Source organism: Cornus florida, unplaced genomic scaffold (assembly GCF_030987335.1).
Source record: "Cornus florida cultivar Cherokee Brave unplaced genomic scaffold, ASM3098733v1 CherokeeBrave_3.0.0_Hap2_Chr04, whole genome shotgun sequence".
NCBI lineage: Eukaryota > Viridiplantae > Streptophyta > Magnoliopsida > Cornales > Cornaceae > Cornus > Cornus florida.
Genome location: NW_026775574.1, coordinates 40,890,700 through 40,910,627, shown reverse-complemented (window position 1 = coordinate 40,910,627; position 19,928 = coordinate 40,890,700).

Sequence of the window (19,928 nt, the reverse complement as noted above, 5' to 3'; positions counted from 1 at the left end):
GTAATCTAGGCAACCTAAACCCCTTATGTAACAAGCTTTCAGCCAATGACTCCCAAACTAGATGACTTTAGGGCATTAGGTGTCAGAACACACCCCTAAAGACTTAATCGCTCAAGCAATATAGGTACATACCTAAACTTGGCCCTTTTCTACTTCTTTCCTTCACTTTTTTTTTTTTTTTTTTTTGCATACATACCAATTCTTTCTTTTCTTTCCATATATATATTTTTTACCTTGGTTATCAGAATCATCAAATTCACCTGCTCATCTTAGGTTAACACAAAACAAAACAAAACTTCAAAGTTGTACCCTACATGATTCATGCAAGTGTGAATATGTGCAAAGTGAAATTTTTTAGAGATCAAAATCATCAAATAGCTAGTAATCATCCTAATAAAGTGGACCATAGGCCACCAACTGATTTTAAAAAATTTCAAAAATTCATTTTCAACATAATTTTGGCATACAAACCATCTCTAACGAACATCAGACTGTATAAAGATATCATGACAATCAATAGACTCAAAATTATGCTTTCAACATCAAAAATTCATGCCCTTGTGCTTAATATAGCATCAACAAAAATTTGAAATTCCCTTACCCCCAAACTTAATGTGCACATTGTCCTCAATGTGTGAAAACAAAGTAGAGTTAGAAAGATATTACCATACTACACCAGACCAGCAAAGATATACCAATATGAAGCGCAAAACGACAAAATAGAAAAATCACCCCCAAACTTAGTCCTTAGTACCTGACAAAATCATCAAACTCCAACAGACATCAGAATATCAAGTATATGGAGTAAAAACAGAGAAATATCATCATATAGCTTAGGTATAGCAACAAATATCAACACAAGGGTACAATAGACAAAAACCATGTATATATATAATCATGATCAGTACAATGCTTTGAATAACAAACTTACGGCAGAAGTATAGCATATAGAATGGAATACATAAAAAATACTATCTTAGTCAACAAAATGCCTATCTATCAAAAGAAAATACAAAAAAGGCCTAGACAGCTAATCTGTATGGTATGATCTCATCAAGAATGCTCCGTTGCTCGGTCAGTATCTCTCGCAGCAATGTTTGGCCAGCTTGCAGCTCTGCCACTCTAGTATGTAACTCACGAGTCTGTGCTACTGGGGTTGTCTGCCTCCTCTGTAACGACCCAGTTATTTGCCTTCCTTTCCTTTTTCCTGAAATTTTATGAATGAATTTTTTTCGTTTAATTTTCTTTTTTGAGCTCTGTTTTGTGTCGCTTAGTGTCATCTCGAGTGCTCAGAATTGGTTCCTGAGACTCTTTATCGTGGATTGACAACTTCCTTTGAGGACCGAGTCATTTTCACATTTTTCGTTTTTTGGACACTATGCGCTATTTCGTCTTTTCCCTATTCTGTCATTTTCCCTATTTCGTTGTATCTCTGTTTGTCAGTTTTTGGAACAACCTCACTTTTTATGCTCGGAGTTAGTTTTTGACTTCACGTGTCTTCATCTTGAGTAGTTTCCTTGAAATACTTATCTTTACTTTTGCAAGAAAGTACTCTGGTTGCTCCCGGAGTCCACAGGGGCATAGATGCACAATTCTTCAGAATCTTTTTCATTTCTTGGGGTGTTTTTCATAAATATCTTTTGAAGATATTTTATTTCAGGGGCATCTAAGAAAATATCTTTTGGAAGATATTTTCATTCTGGGGCAGTTTCGCAGTTAACCCTTTTTGTAGGGGTCATTGTGCAATTAACGAAAGTTATTGCAAAATACCTCGTTTGGAGCCTGGATCCTCGTACGGGATTCATTTTCACATTTCGTCATGTCGTGGACTCTTGGAATTCCGTTCTGGTCGTTTTTCTCCAGTTTCAGAGTTTCTGGACCCGATTGCCGCCGAACTTGTTCAGGGCATAACTTTCTAGTCGGGACTCAGTTTTCGATGCCGTTTCTTCCGTCATTCATATTTTCTTATTTTAAATCTTTTTTGTTCATGGAGTTTTGCCGTTTGAGCGCATTTGCTCAAAATCCACTTTTCCAGACCCGGCAAGGCCCTTTCGGGGCACTTTTTGAGATTTCTATAAATAGGTTGCCCTAATTTTTAAAATCAGATTTTCAGACCTTCTTCCTCCTCTTGGCTGGCAGCCATGGGAGCCCAAGGGGCTGCCTTCACTCTTTCTTCTCCTCCACTTGATTTCCTTGGTAGAAATCCTTCGGCCTTAGCATTTGTTGTTCCCCTCGTCGTGCTCTACCATTATTCCTTATTAGAATTCATTTTTGACAATTTCTTGAGCTTGGCTTTGAAGTCAAGTTTGGATTTTCATGGGGCTTCTTGCGGATTCTTGTTCACGATGTTGTCCCTGACAAAACCTCTTGGTATCGTCAAATTCGAAACACTTTTATTTTGGTGGGCCTTTGGGATTTTCATCTCAAATTGAGGTAGGAGATGTTCTAGGTTTAAATTCTTGTTATATAGCATGCTTGAGATGCTTATACTACTTGTTTGCATGATTAAATATAAAATCTAGAGATTTTATTATTTATTTTTCTTGTACGGGATCTAATTTTTCCGGTTACTCATGACTTGGTTTAAACATGTAGCATGATTTTATTTTGCCCCTTGATATGCTCATTGTCGTGTATTAAAATTGGAACATTTGAATAAGTATTAAAGATTTTATTTAATATTTATCTTAGGTGAAAGATTAATTCACATGGCCTTAACTAGCTTGAAATCGATATGTGTTAGCATATTAAATTAGGCCTTAGCATGCTCTCCAACATAGTTGAATTGAAAGCAATTGGAGGTGTTTTAAAAATTAGTAATTATTAATTAATTTGCCCCGAGTGCACTATTCACTCTATTTGAATTCCGACTTGATATTCTTGATTTACATGCCATATAGCTTCACATATATTTGATTTAGAATATTCGGTTAGGTTTTGTAACCTTTTATTTAATTAAATTCCATGTTTAAGATTTAATCCTCATGGTGATATACAACTTGGAATTGTATTGTGGCATGTTAGAAAATTAAGTTTTGGTATGGTTGTTCACATGTATTAAATTGGGATTTATTGCATGAGAATTGTAACTTTTGTTTTATATTTAACTTTAGTGACAGTTTAATTCACATGGTCTTAAATTGAATGAAATAAACTTGTAATGTGATATTACATTAGTCCTTGGCATGTTCTCTAAGATATGTTAAATTGAGAGCATTTAGTTAAGTTTGAAAATCTAGAGATTTTAATTAAAAGAATTAATTAAAATCTATTTTGTAGTCCCATTAGCTTAATTAAGGTTTTAACTTGATGTTTGTATTGGCCATGACTTGTTTACTCGTATATATTAATTTGGGACTATTTGAAGTTGTTTTAGAACCTTGGGATTTAAATTAGCATGATTTAATTAAAGTTCTATTTTGTTGTTCTAACAACCTAATTGAGTTTTAGAATGGATATAGGTGATGACCTTGCCATTCCCTTTAACATGTATTAAATTGAGGTTAATTGAAATTGAATCGGAAATCTAGAGAATTTAGTTGTGTTTATCTATTTAAATTCTATCAATTTACTCCATGATCTAGTTGTGTTTTAGAAATGGTTTCTATATTCAAATCATGGACTTAGACTTGTTGTATATTCATTTGGTTATGTTTTGAACATTGGATAACATAATTGCTATGTTTATATTCGTGAGAATATGTTTTCCTTATTGAATATATTGTTGCCTTGTGTAATGATTTGCACACTTCGTGTTTAACATCTTTCATGCATAGCGTGTAACGAATCACACACTGAAGATTCGACATTCATCATATCATATTAGTTGTGGATTTAGAGCATGTATTGTATAGGTTTCCAAATTTGGTTGTGCTTAGTAGATAGTTGATTATCTTGCATATTCCTGTTGATATATGCGTTGTTGCACAACTTGTTGATTTTGAAAACTTGGGGATGTCGTTGTTTGACTATGGCTAGGACGTGGTTCTAGTACGGGGGATAGTCCCTCTATATATAGTCTAGTGCGCACATAGGGAGGTTACCCATGGGCTAGTAACCCTAAAGTAACTATGTTGTTGGTCTGATCCGGCGTGACGTCCGAGTATCCACTTTATTTGATTTCGTATTTCATTTTCAAGTTGATAACTAGATGATGTTGTAACTTGTTGTTTCTTATTTGTCGTTCCATTTTAAGTTACAGGATGTTAACTTTGTGAAATTATGATGTTGGTTAAATTGCATCGATATTGAAAATCGTGTTTTGACGTTCTAATAAAGCTTAGGATTGATCCTATTGATTCATTTATAACATAGACGTTAGGTGGCATGAACCACTACTGTTATTTTGTGCTTTAGATTCTAAGTTGATGGCTTTGAGAACTTAAACCTCGTTGCATTATATAACATACTCTTTTGTTGTTGAATTGCATGGATAATGTGATTCTTGTTAACTTGTATTCAAATATGCTTATGTCATGTTGTATGGATTACTCTAGACCTAGTTCAATTGTATTGAAAATGCAATTCATGTTAATCTATGCTCAAGCATTCTTTTTGTCGTGTTCTTTGGATTATCCCAACCATGATTCGTTTCATACACGTATGTATATCATGATTCTTGTTGCTTAGACTCTAAAGTAGCTTAGGATGCTCCCCGAGTCTCACTTGGACATAGACGTTAAGTGGCATGAGCCCCTTTAACATGTTTTACCTTAAAGTGATAAATTTGTAAAATGCTAGGTCGATCCATGCTCATCTCCTACGAATAGCTTTATGTTACTCACCCCTACGATACTGGGGCATATTTCAGGTACGAAGACTTGGTTCATGACGCCTAGCATTCCTTGGATGTCGTGTAGCTTTCAAGTTTCCATTTCATGCAAATGTTAGCATGAAATGTCATTTCGTAGACTTATATGTCAAAATATGTATATTTGATTCCATGTATGTAATGTGTACTTAAGTACACTCCTTTCAATGTATTTAATATGTATGAGATGAGGCCAGAGGTCAATGACATGTATATTGTATTCTATGTACTTTTTAACTTCATGAAATATTGTAAAAATCTTGAAAAATCGCAAGTCATTGCTTCACCATGGTTGCATCGGGTGTGGGAATTCCATTTTCATTCTTTTATAGGGTCTTATTAATCTTGTATGAAGTGTGGCCAAGGGCCAAACAATCATTTGATCCTGTTTTGCATTTTTGGATTCCATATTTTCCATTCCAAGTCCATTTTTGCCTTTTTGCCCGTTGGGGGGTCGGATTTTGCATCGGCTATATTTTTAAGTCGTGGACCATTGTAGCACGTCCAAATAGGTAAGTTACATTTTCGTGCATGGTCGCTTCTGGGCAAAACCTTATCGTTTGTGTTTTGAGCTTCCTATGGACTCATTTTGAAGGTTTGTTGCATAATCTGATTTTAGGACACTTTGGGGTTTTTCTTCAGGAAATAAATTCCGTTCTTGACATGGTCACTTAGAAAACGTGATTTTAGGGGGGGTTTCTTCTTCGTGTTTTTCCAGAAAATGTCACCTTGATGGCAGAAATCCCATGCAAAGTTCAGTTTTCTGTTATGCATATAGCAGCTTTTTTAATCCTCTTGCCCTTTTCTGATCTAGGGGCATTCTGGGTACCTCATAGTGTTTATTTTTCATTTTCGTCTGTAATCCGGGTAGAAAGCGTGATTTTAGGGGGGGGGTTCTTCTTTGTGTTTTCACAAAAAAAAATCATCTTGATGCAGAAAACAACTCGCAGATCTGGAAAATCTGGTCGTTCCAGGTTTTTCCAGAAAAAAGTGCTGATCTAAGGCCATTTCAGGTATTTCACTTGTAAAATAAAATGTTCTCTTGACATGGTCATGTACAAAACATGATTTTGGGGGGGAGGGGGGGGTTTGTTCACAACTTTTTGCCAAAAAATGTGGTTTAAGCCATCAAAACCACATTTGAAGTCCAAAAACCTGTGCAGGTCCTGCCCAGATTTTAACCCAGAAAGTTGTTTTTTTGGAAACTTTAAGGCTTTATATCTTCTTCGTCCTGACTCCAAATCAAGTGATTTTTGAGTCAAAGTTTATTAGTTTTTGCTGGTCTATATAACGGTATGCACGATTGCATCAAATTATATCCTAAAAGACCATTTTACCCCTTGTAAAGTACCCTTGCCGCACTGATTCTAAACCCAAAAGTTGGTTTTTATGAAACTTTGACGTTTCATATCTTCTTCGTCCAGACTCTGAATCAAGTGATTCTTGAGTCTAAATTCTTTAATTTTTCCTGGTTTATCCAACGATATGCTCAGTTACATTCAGTTTTATCAAAAAAGACCATTTTACCCCTTGTGAACTACCCTTGTTGCATTGATTTCAAACCCAAAAATGTGATTTTTATGAAAGTTTGGAGTTTCATATTTTCTTCATCCGGACTCCGAATCATGCGATTCTTGAGTCCATCTTGATTAGTTTTTCGTTGTCCTTCCAGTGGTGTGCTCGGTGGCACCCGAATCTACAGTTTTCAGAAATAACTATTTTGCCCCTGGGGGCTTAATTGTCATATTTTCGATCTTTTGCTTCCGCATCAGTTCTTGTTGAGTTCCACGACCTCATGGAAGGTCACTTTGACTTCTTAGAGTCTTCTTTTTTGTTTTCGCTTCCGCATATCGGATCCATTATCGGGTCAATCTTCTGTTCATCACAGGACACGCTAGCCTAAAGACCAGGGTCATCACATCCTCTGCTGTGCCTGGCCATCAGAGGTATCTAGCTCATCTTCTATGCCGTCCTTATCATTCTCATCCTCCACTCTAGCAGTAACTGCCACATAACCATTATTTCCAAACTCCACTGCATTGCGTCGTTCTGCCGACATATGAGCCCAAACCTTATTCTATTCCTTCATTCCAAACAGAGGAGACTCCTCACTGGACTCCTCTTTCTTATCAACCACAAACCTGTAGCTCTATTAGCTTGGTAATCATATATGGAAAAGGTAGCTTATGGATTGGAATATTATGATTCAATACAATCTCAGACCAAAACTCAAGAAACTGGCAGAATATCATCCGTGGAAATGAATACTAATGCTCAAACTGGATAGCATAGAGTGCCTGAAGAAAATTAGTATTCCTAATGTTTTTATATCCAAGTGGATGAACATTAGCAGAGATAATAGAATCTACAATCCATAACCTTTTTGGAATCTTAGCATTGGTAGTACTACTGCGTTCCTCCTGCCAAAACTACCATCACACATTGCCTAAATCAAATTCTCTATAATTGGTACCCTAGGAAAAGGCTTATAAGTGGGATAACTAAGCCTCTCATTTACCACCTAGGGAAGCTTATGATAACACTCTGAAGCTACAGCAACTGCACTAGGATTAATAATTAACTCATGCCTATCTGCTACAGTTCTAAGTTCCTAAGGGTCATTCTCAATATAAACAAGGTTGAGATAAAACAACTGGATAAGACGAGGATAAGCAACTTAAGTAATAGGAACCATAAGATGCAGAAGGTGCCGATAACTAAAGGATTTCATAGCCTATCTAGTGCGAGGATCAGTGATGAACGCCTTATAATCAAAGGTCGTTTCATGAGAAATTGGAAAAGTCTTCCAAGCACTTGGCAAGATGCCTTTAGTCACCCTAGCATGCTTAGAAAGACCAGGACGAACAATCTCAACTTTCAATAGATATTACTCCTCAAAGAAATCCCCTCAAAACACTAAAATTCATCTAACTATGCAATCTGGAATTCAAAGCTCAAGCTTAACCTTTCTGAGCTCGAGCTTAAACCAAGGCTCGACCTTTACAGTGCAGAGCTCGAGCTATACCTGAAATTGCAGCAAAGAGATTCAAGAATCAATCTGTAGATCAATCACGAATCAATCTATAGATCAATCACTGACTCCTTTATACATCCATATTCCTCCATAGAAAACTCATGCCTTCCTACTCAAGATCTAGAAATTTATGCAACTATGAAGAAAGCAATGGAAAGAGGATGAAGATGTTTACCTAATGTAGACCAATGTCAAAGATCATGATGAATAAGAGTGAAGAAGGAAACTTTGATTTGGGAGAGAAGTGTATAGAATGAGAGAGGCAACAATTCCGGGTTTATAAAAACTTTTAGAATGCTCGAGCTTTATAATGCAGAGCTTGAGCCTTACTGCAAAAACCCCAAAGTTAGGGATAAAGTATGGCTCGAGCTCAGCAACTATGAGCTTGAGCTTTGGATAGCTGAGGCTCAAGCTTCAGGATGAAAGCTCGAGCTCTAAAGATCAAATTTTTATATTTTTCAATTTTTATTTTTCCTAAACTAATCTAGGGCTAAACTAAAATAAAAATAAAACCTAGAAATTAAAAACAAAAACAAAAACAAAATAAAAATAAAAATACAAAAGAAACTAAAGTACAACATACAAATACTAAGTTTAACGTCGCCAGCTCGACAACAGTGCTAAGTTTAATGTCGCTAGCTCGACAGCAGTTGACCTCTCTTCCAAGTAAATAGGATCATGAAGTTTTACAGCTTCCATTGTGCCTCTCTGCACACTACCCTCTATATAGGGTTTTAACCTCTATCCATTGACTTTGGATAATTATCCAGTCTTACAATCTTGTATTTCTATTGCATCATGGGGTAACAGAAATAATCATATATGGACCCTCCCAATGTGACTTAAGCTTTCCAGGAAAAATTTCCAGTTGTGTATTAAACAACCAAACTGATAAGTAATGAAAAGTGCGTATTTAAACCCCTTAAGCTTAGGCATTCTAGTACCTTTATCTATCTTATTTTACCATTTTAGATTGATTTCGTATTATTTCCATTTTCAGGCACTTATCCCGAAAATAAGCTAACTCAGCCAAATAAGAGCTTAATTGAAGCAGTTCTGGGATTAAACAAAGAAATGAGCAAAGTGGAGAAAGAAAGAAGCAAAAAGAAGCCAAAGGTGGGAAGCAGCAAAGTTCGATCGATCCAACTTCAAGGTTCGATCGATCCAACATTGATCGATCTCAGCACTTCATGATAGATCTAAGCCTTGGCCCAAAAGCAAAAAGTCCAAAGTTTGATCGATCCAACACCACCCTTCGATCGATCGAACACTTTTGTCCTTATTCAAATGATTGATCTGATCCACAGCTGTACCACCCACTAACCACTTTTGTCCTTTTCCCAAAAATATCTCCCAAAATATCTCTGATTTGTCTTTTCCCAAAAAGCACAACCAGTTGGATCGATCCAGCCTAAGTTCGATAGATCTCAGCCAGTTCGATCGATCCAAGTCCAAGGTTTGATCGATCGAACTTCCTCCAGTGCGAAAAAGTTAAATTTCCAGCTCATTGAAAGTTATCCTCTATCTAATCATTAGAGAATATTCTTTGCATGACCCTAGCTCATTTGGTGTGTCACTTGACCTACCTATAAAAGGAATATGATGCAATTTTTGAAAGGAGGCTTAGCATTTTGGTAGATACAATTTTAAAGGCTATTCTTAGTGTTGAAGAAAAGAAGAGGAGGCCAGAGACACCATTGGAGACTCTTCATCAACCAAGAAGCAAATCTCTTCTATGGAGTTAGCCCTTGAGGGTTGGAGCAACATCACCATGAGTGGCTAGACATCCTTTTGGGGCTAGAGTTAGCCTCAAGCATGCTTTCTATATCTTAATCTTGTGTATTATTGAGGGATTAGGGTTGTAATACATGTTTTGACACTTTTATATATATATCTTGTTTATTCAATGATTTATGCGGTTTAATGCTTCCAATTGATCATTTCATTTTATCCATATATCTATGTATGCTAGAATAGATGTTCATGTGTTTGCCTCTATTTCTTATGTTATTGATGCATGTCTATATGTATTAATGCTATAGAATTAGAGATTGTCAAAACATTGTGCTTAAAAGAATGCTCTTGTGATTTCTAGATGGTCCATGCTCATTTCTTGATGGATATAGTTGTTAAATGAGAGGACAATCTATGCTTGTTGTTTAATGTTCCATACTTTTGAATGCAAGTAGCATATATTTCTAACCTTGTGGTGTATTTGGCTTGTGAGCTTAATGAAAGAATTAATGACTTGCTAGATATGTTGTGCTTTTCACATGCTATTTAGACAATATATACTTAATTGCTAGATATATTGTGCTTTTCGCATGTTGATTAGACAATGTATGCTTCATTGGTCACCCTTGCTAATTGAATCAACCAAACACACACACACACACCAATATTGCAACACACATTACCCTCATTAGTCACTAGTTAGAGGTGTAGAAAAGCATTGCTTGGTGGTGACCTCTAAACCCCAAGATCTCTCTCTCTCTCTTACTTACTCTTTATTGCATTCAATTATTTAGTTTAATTTACTCTCTAGTTTAATCGACCAACCAACCATTTGTTTGATCACTTAACCTACTAACCCTAATTGCGATTCCACAACCAAGTACGACTCCAATCCCTTGGGATGATCCCTACTCACCCTTGCTATATTTTTAGTGAAGGTAGTAGTAGCTTTTATAAATAAAAAACTCTTGGCCCTCGCCTTAATGCATACTCCTCAAGCTTGATATGGTGTAGCGACCCTCACAAGGACCAGTCCACAAACCTTCTGCCCAGGCTCAAAAGTTTTACGCAAGAGATACTTGTCATGAAATGCCTTAGTCTTGAATTTATAAACCTTAGCACTCTCATAGTCATCATTACACAATTCTTCAAGCTCAGATAGTTGAAGTTTCCTATTAGAGCTGGTAGGGTACAAATCAAAATTGAGCTTTTTTATGGCCCAGAGAGCTCTATGCTCTAACTCTACAGGAAGATGACACCCTTTATCATGAGCATACCAATCGGAGTCTTAAAAGCTATTCGATAAGCCCACAAAGCATCATTTAGTCTGAATGACCAATCCTTGCGATCTGGCTTAACCGTTTTTTCAAGAATTTTCTTAATTTCACGATTGGATATTTCAACTTGGCCACTTGTTTGGGGATGATAGGGAGTAGCAACTTTATGAGTGATGGAGTATTTTTGTACCAAAGTACGAAAGTACCTATTACAGAAGTGAGCACCTCCATCACTAATAATAGCTCGTGGTATACCAAACCGACTAAAAATGTTCGTTTGAATAAACTCAACCACAACTACGTGATCGATGGTTTTAGTAGCCACTACCTTAACCCATTTAGACACATAATCAACAATTACATGAACTCAATACCCCATACATCAAAAACCTTAATGACTAAGATTAACGTTAAGGGCATTATGTTTCTTCTGGAAATTGATCCTAACTATTGACATAGAATGCAGGACCAACATAATAGATAAGCATCCCAAAAGAGTGAAGGCCAAAAGAAACCACACTGAAGAATTTTAGCTATAGTTTTCTTTGCACTGAAGTGACCTCCACAAGCCAGATTGTGACAAAAGGTTAGACTACTATGAAATTCACTCTCAGGAACACATCTATGAATGATTTAGTCAGCAGAATATTTGAAGAGCTGGGGATCTTCCCAAGAGTACATCTTAATTTGAGAGAAAAACCAATCTTTTTTCTACTTTGACCAATATAAAGGAATTTTGCCTATTGCGAGATAATTCACAATATCAGCAAACCATAGCAAATTCTTATGAGAAACCCCAAACAGTTGTTCATCTGGAAAAGGATCACGAACTGAAAGTGAAGTTGAGGTATCCTCAATCAGAATTCTAGAAAGATGGTCAGCTACCACATTCTCTAATCCTTTCTTATTCCGAATTTCGTAATCAAACTCTTGAAGTAAGATGATCCATCGAATCAGACGGGGTTTGGTTTCCTTTTTAGAGAGAAGATGTTTCAGAGCAGAATAATCAAAATAGACCACTACTTTAGAACTCAACAGATATGAGCTGAATTTGTCCAAAGCAAAGACAACTACAAGTAACTCTTTTTTAGTAGTGGTATAATTTAACTGTGCATCTGAAAGAGTTTTGCTCGCATAGTAGATAACATAAGGAAGTTTATCTACTCGTTATCCCAAGGTAGCACCTATAGCATAATTGGAAGTGTCACATATGATCTTAAATGGAAGAGCCCAATTCGGAGGATTCATGACAGGAACTGAAGAAAGAAGAGAGCGAAGCTTATGGAAAGCTTCTAGGCATGATTCATCAAAGACAAAAGGACCATCCTTTATAAGTAGATTATATAGAGGATGAGAAATTTTTCTAAAATCTTTAATGAAGCGACAAAAGCACTCCCCTTACGGAGGTATGAGGAGGCAATTTGGCTCTATCAACTTCAATACCTCTCTCTGAAATGATATGTCCTAAAACAATACCCTCTTGAACCATAAAATGGCTCTTCTCCCAACTAAGAATAAGATTTGTTTCCCTACAACGCTGAATCACTAGGGACAGATGTTTGAGACAGTTTTCTAAAGTGGATCCGTAAATAGAGAAGTCATCCATAAAGACTTCAAGAAACTTTTCAACCATATCTGAAAATATAGACATCATACACCACTGGAATGTTGCTGGCGCATTGCACAAACCGAAAGGCATCCATCTATATGCAAATGTACCGAATGGATAAGTGAAAATAGTTTTCTCTTGATCTTTAGGATAAATGTCCACCTGATTATAGCCAGAATATCTGTCTAAAAAGTAATAATAGCTCTGGCCAGCCAACCACTCTAGGATCTGATCAATGAATGGTAATGGGAAATGATCATTTCTAGTAGCAGAGTTGAGTTTTCGATAATCAATACACACACGTCATCCAGTGGTGGTGCGTTGTGGAACTAATTCTTCCTCAGAATTCTTAACTACTGTAATACCTGACTTTTTATGTACTACCTAAGGAGGACTCACCCACTTGCTATCTGATATGGGGTAGATTATTCCCACATCTAATAACTTCACAACTTCATTCATAACCACCTCCTTCATATTGGGATTCAATCTTCTTTGGAGTTCCCGAAATGTTCAGAAATCCTCCTCCAAATGAATCTAATGCATGCAAATTATGGGACTAATTCCTTTCAAATCAGCCACACTCCACCCAATAACCTCTTTATTTTGCTCAAGAACTTTTAAGAGAATTCTTTCTTGGAAACTTGAAAGATTGGAAGCAATGATCACTGGGAGGGTGTCATTTAAACCTATGAAAGCATACTTGAGCTTGTCTGGTAGTGGCTTAAGCTCAATCTTAGGTAGAGACTCTAATGAAGGAATAGGTGGAGTACTAGAAAGTGGAGGAAGAGGCTCAAGTCTAGATTTCCATGGAGAAAAATCTGTGATAGGAGTGGAGTTGAGCAAAGAATTTACTTCAGCAATTAAAGATTCAATATCGAAATCTTCATAATTGAAGTGATTCAAACAAGCTTCTAAATGACCCTTGGATAGAATTGTTGGGAGTGATTCCTCAACCAACTCATCAATAGTATCAAGGAAGAAGCATTCACTATCATCGTGGGGATGATGAATAGTATTAAAGATGTTTTGCTTGACTTTCATATTCCCAAAAGATAAATCTATGGCTCTAGTCCGATAGTTAATGCAAGTATTTGCTGTGGCTAGAAAAGGACGCCCAAGAATAACTGGAATATACTTTTTGGAATCGTGGATAGGTTCTGTACCAAGAACTAAGAAATTGATTAGAAAATAGAACTTGTCCACTTTTATAAGTATATCTTCAACAATACCTCACGATTATCTGACAGAACGATCAGCAAGCTGTAGTACAACCGATGTAGGTTTTAACTCTCCCAAACCTATCTTCTTATACACTAAGTAAGGAATAAGATTCACACTCGCTCCTAGATCAATAAGTGTTTACTCTATTATATTGTTTCCAATGATGCAAGAATTTATAGGAGCACCAGGATCTTTAACCTTTAAAAGAGTGTTGTACTTAAAGAATATCACTGACTTGCTCAATGAGACAAATTTTTTTAGGAACTTGGCTTTTGGATTTTCTCTTAAGAGTGCACAAGTCCTTTAAAAATTTGGAGTAGGCGGGAATCTGCTTTATAGCATCAAGAAGAGGAAGATTGATTTTGACCTGTTTAAAGACCTCCATCATATCTTGAATTTTCTTCCTTTGCTTACCAAAGTAGGAGGGTTTCTTGAGACGTTCAGGATAGGGTGCTCTTGGCTCATAAGCTGTCTCAAGGTTGGGAGCCGATGAAGAATTGACTCCACCTTCCACTGCTTTTGTAGTTTGTGGAATGGATTTTGAGGGAACATCCATAGGATGTGGATTATGAATGATAGGATTAATGGGAACCCTAAGCCTCTATTTTTCTTCCTGGCCTTTTTCAACTTGATTATCAACCACTTTACCACTCCTCAATATAGTGGTAGCCTGAACTTGCTCATGATGAACACCTGAGGAATTGGTTTCATCAATCATGTAAGTTTGCCCTTTCGGGTTAGCTACTAGCTGACTAGGCAGCTTTCCATCCTCTTTTCGAGATAAATTACTCGCTATTTGCCCAACTTGTGCCTCTAGCTTTGCTATGGCTTTTGAATGTGAATTTAGAAATTGGGTATTGGCTTTAAGATTAACTAGAGCATTGAGTACTTGATCCTTAAAAGCAGAATTTCTAGGAGGAGACAGAAGATTAGGAGCTTGAGTGGGTTGATTCCTAAATTGAGGTGGACGATAAATAGAAGATTGATTGAAAGAATTATTTTGTGGTGGAGGGTTAGATAAATTTTGGTATTGTCCCTGTAATTATGGAATAGTGGCTCCTTGACTTTGATTATGCCATGATAAATTTGGATGATCTCTTACTTGAGCTCCAGTTTATTCAAAATAATGTAAAACTCACAGAGAGTATCATGGGCAATGAATACATTTTTGTATTATTATTTGGGAGCATTTTTTTTTTTTCCTATATGTCTCCTTTCGTCTTGTGGGCATGTCCTCTATTGTTATACAATCTGAAGGGATCACATTGTTGAAAAGGGTTTTAATATTAGTTTTGTACTTTATATCATTGCTCTTTTCTATTAACCAAATGTTGACTAACAAAGATTTTTAATATTAGTTTTGTACTTTATTTGGAGTTTTTATTTAGTCCATGGTTAATAATTGCATGAAGCCCTTGTATGATTGCAACTGCCACCAAACCATGATTTAGAAGAAAATAATATTAAATTGATCATGTTTGACATATACAATTATTTGATCATCCAATAGGTTCACTAGAAATTAACCTATGTTCAGTAGCACTTAAATCAAGAGTCCTTTTGACACTTGGTTTGGTAAGAACCTATGTTGTGGAATGGTAGAAATGCAGAATAATTAATCAGCTATTCAATGGCACTTTACCAATTTCTCCAACAACTATTGACCAGTTTATGCATTAGAGGTCCTGAAGGCTTATGTTGAGGGGTGAACAGATACTGATTTCCTCCTTACAGGAAATAGAAAATTCTTTTTTTCTTAAGCCTCTTGAGAATGGAAGGTCATAAGAGTAGTGAGCCACAATATCAATCGCATAGTTGTAATTTAAGTACTGGACTAAAATTCATATCATGTAGCTTTTTAACAAAATTTTGAGTGGCGTGCATGAATACTAGCTATGTATATATAAATCTAGCAAATTCAGATAATATCTAAACGGTGATGCCCTGTGTAGGAATAAGATATACCTATAATTGAACAAAAGATACATGTGTCAATTATAGGTTTGAAGCATTTGAATGCTTAGAATATACATTATATATAAGAAAACATGCCTCCCACTCCTATTACTCGATAGCTATCTGCAATTCACTATAACAAGAAGATGTGCTATTGTTGGATGAAAAAGTGAAAGAGCCCAATGGATTTTTCTTCACGATTAAATATAAGCTGCTTTATCAGGATTAAGGCCAGGGAGTTCATGCTTTTGAAGGATTTCCATAATCTATTCAGTTTCACCAAGAAGATGAGCAGCATGCCGGACACTTTCCTCCCTTTCTTCTATGGCACTGCAAAAACATTTCTTACTTATAACACGCGGTAAGTTGGTAAGGCAAGTAGCCAATATATCTGCAATCATAACAGATAATTGCTAGAACAGTTTTTCACAGCCCATCTTGTCTTTGCTGCCTTCATGGCCTAGTAGCAGAGTTTGGCTGATTCTGTACATTGAATTAGCAGCAATAACCTTCATGGACCAATTCAAAAGGTTCTTTTCCATTCATGTTTGCCTTGAATTCAGTTAGCGTGTACAACTGTTATCTATTAGTTGCTGTTATCTATTAGCTGTTAATGCATTAGCTGTCAATTTAATTGTATAGTTGACTTACCTTGAATAGGTCTGTGTATTCTGTATAAATATCTTTGAGATATATGAAAGAGAAGTATCTTTTTGGCCATTTATCAATTTGGTATCAGAGCAAAAAGAAAGGAATTTTCGCTGCTTTCTTTTTCTTTTCTTTTTTAACCTTACCTCTAAAAACCTGCAACAGCCGTCAGCTATCTTCTTTGTGCTACTGCTGCTTGTCTTCAAAACCTCTTAGCCACGATCCATAGCAGCCAAAACAACTACTGATTCTTCCTTTCTAACCAAGATTTCATCTGACAGCAAGAAGTCCTCCACGATGACTATTCACGAAACTTCTTCTCCCATTCCTATTAAATTGGATGGTGCTAATTATCGTGTTTTTTGGAGATGCATATTGCTAGTAGACAGATAAAGGGGTATATCATAAGGAGAAAGGTTGCACCTGCAAAGGATGATCTAAGCTATGATGAATGGGAGGTTGAAGATGCCCTAGTCAAGTCTTGGCTTATCAATTCCATGACGGTTAATTTCATGTCCCACTTTGTGCAGTGTGGAATAGCCAAGGAGGTTTGGGATGGGGTAAAGAGAAGTTATCTTGATGTCTCTGATTCTTCTCAGGTTTATGAACTGATGAAGAAGTCCTTTCAATTGCGTAAGGATGGTCGGCCTCTTGTAGAGTACTACAATGAGTTGAACTCAATCTTCAAGCAACTTGACTATCGAAGACCAAATGATATGACGTGTGCAACTGATATTAAGAAACAGAGGAAGCGTATTTCTGAGGATCGGCTTTATATGTTTTTTGTAGGTTTGGATCACAGTTTGGATCAAGTTAGTAGTCGTGTTCTAGCTACCTCTCCTTTACCAAGCCTGGAAGAAGCATATTCTCTAGTTCGTCGTGAAACACAGAGACAGGTCACCATGGCAACAAAGGATCACTCAGAGGCCTCGGCTCTTGCTGTCCAAAAGAGTTCTCAACCAGCTCCTCCTTCTAACGACTATACTTTTCGTCTCTGCACTTACTGCAATAGTACGAGACATACAGTTGATGTTTGCTGGAAGAAACATGGTTATCCAGAGTGGTTCAAGCTTAAGCAAGCTGAGAAGAAGAATAAGAAATTTGCTCAGGTTGCTATCACTGACACTTCTCCATCTTCTGCTTCTCATGTATCTTGAGTGTCTTCTTAATGAGGTAATTCTGGTTTGGCCTTTATTTTCGTTGCTTCTAACACTTGGGTTATTGATTCAGGGGCCACTAGTCATATGACTAGTAACTCTTCCATACTTGACTCTCTAATACCTTTACCCGTTAAGTCTGTTCAGGTTGCTAACAGGACTCCTATTCCAATTACAAGGGCTGGGAATGTCTCACTTTCTTCGATATTCTCCATGTCTTCAGTTTTACTTGCACCTAATCTCTCTAACAGCCTTCTTTCCATTAGCAAAATTACCAAAAATCTTAATTGTTTTGTAGCTTTTCATTCTACCCATTGTGTGTTTCAGGACAATCTTACGAAGATGACGATTGGCATTGGTAAGGAGAGATGAGGTCTTTATTACTTGGAGAAGGGGGTAAGGGAGTTAAAATCTGAACCTAGCCGTGGTTTTCAAGTAGAGAGAGAGTCTGACAGAGAGAAGATATTTTTATGGCATTGTTGTTTAGGACCTCCATCTTTCTCGTATTTAGAACGTTTATTTCCTAAGTTATTTTGTAATATTTCTACTTCTAGTTTAGGGTGTGAACAATGCATTTATGCTAAAAACCATCGTATTCCTTTTAAAGTGAGTTTTAATAAAAGTCATATTCCTTTTTCATGTGTTTACACAGATGTGTGGGGTTCTTTTTCTACTCCTGCTTCGGGCCATAAATACTTTATATCTTTTATTGATGACTGTACTAGAGTGAGTTGGGTTTATTTGCTAAAATCTAAGAGTGATGTTAGACATATCATTCATCAGTTTTATGAAATGATTGTCACACAATTTCATACTCAGGTTCAGGTTTTCCATTTTGACAACGGTCGTGAGTTTGTGAATTAGCCTCTTACTGATTTCTTCAAACAACATGGCATCCTCCACTAGACAACGTGCGCCTACACGCCACAACAAGACTGCATAGTAGAGCGTAAGAATCATCATCTCTTAGAGGTGGCTTATACCTTATGCTTTACTATGAATGTTCCTAAGCATTTCTGGGCCGAGGCTATTATGACTGCTGTTTTTCTTATTAACCGAATGCTATCTCATATAATTAAATATCAAACTCCATTGAGAATGCTATCCCAATTTCACTCTATTCCTTCTACACTAAATCTTTGTCCTAAGGTTTTTGGTTGTGTATGTTATGTTCTTATACATTCTCTTCATAGGGATAAGCTTGACCCTCGTGCTCTTAAGTGTGTCTTCCTTGGTTACTCTAGTTCACAAAAGGGCTATAAATGTTTTAATCCTCCTACAAGTAAATACTATGCGTCCATGGATCTTCAGTTTTGTGAAAGAGAGTCTTATTTTTCTGGGGATGTATCTCTGATTCCTCTTTAGGGGGAGATTAGTAGTAAGGAAGAGGAACGGTTATGGCTGGAAGAAAAGAGGTTGTGGATTTCAGGTAAGGGGGAGGATTTTGCTATTATGAAAAAAGGGGAACGATACTCTTGATCATGTGGAAACTGAGTTCGATGAAAAAATAGGTGAAAGACCGCCCACTTGTTCAAAGAAGTATATGTGAGAAGGAACAAGGATGCCACTGTCATGCCGCCTCCTTCTAACTCTAGTACTCCTCTGGATGATACTACCATGCCATCGGATGAATCTTTTAGGATTAACTCTGAGGTACATGTTTCTTCTCCTTTAACTTCAACTTCATATATTAATTCTAACCTTGTAACTTCTGTGGAGACTGCTGCCTTGAACCCACAAGTTGGTGATCAGGGTAAGAGGTATCCTTTTCGTGATCGTAAAGAACTTGATAGGTTGGGTTTCTCCAAATTTTCTTCTAATGTTGTTTATCCTATCTCTGATTTTGTTTCCTATCACCGTTTGTCTAAGACTCACCTAGCTTTTGCCCTTCAGTTGTCTTCTGTGTCTGTTCCTACTCATTTTCAGGATGCCCTTAGAGATCTTAAGTGGAAGGCTGCTATGGTAGAGGAAATGAAGGCTCTCCAGAAGAACTCTACTTAGGAGTAGGTCGAGTTACCTCAGGAAAAGAAGACAATGGGATGTAAGTGGGTGTTTACAATGAAGTATAAGTCAGATGAGACAGTTGAGAGGTACAAGGCTAGACTAGTTGCCAAGGGATACACTCAGACTTATGGGATTGATTATCAAGAGACCTTCGCTCTTGTGGCCAAGATGAACACTGTTCGAGTTATACTCTCTCTCACAGTTAATTTGGACTGGCCATTACAATAGTTTGATGTGAAGAATGCCTTCCTTCATGGTGATTTGATAGAGGAGGTGTATATGGATCATCCCCTGGGGTTTACACCTGAAAGAGGTAAGGTATGCAAGCTAAAGAAGGCTTTAGATGGGTTGAAACAATCACCAAGAGCATGGTTTGGCAGGTTGAGCTACTCAATGAAGAAGTATGGTTTTAAGCAAGCTTTGGCAGATCATACTCTCTTCTATAAGAGAAATGGTGATGATATTATTTTGCTTA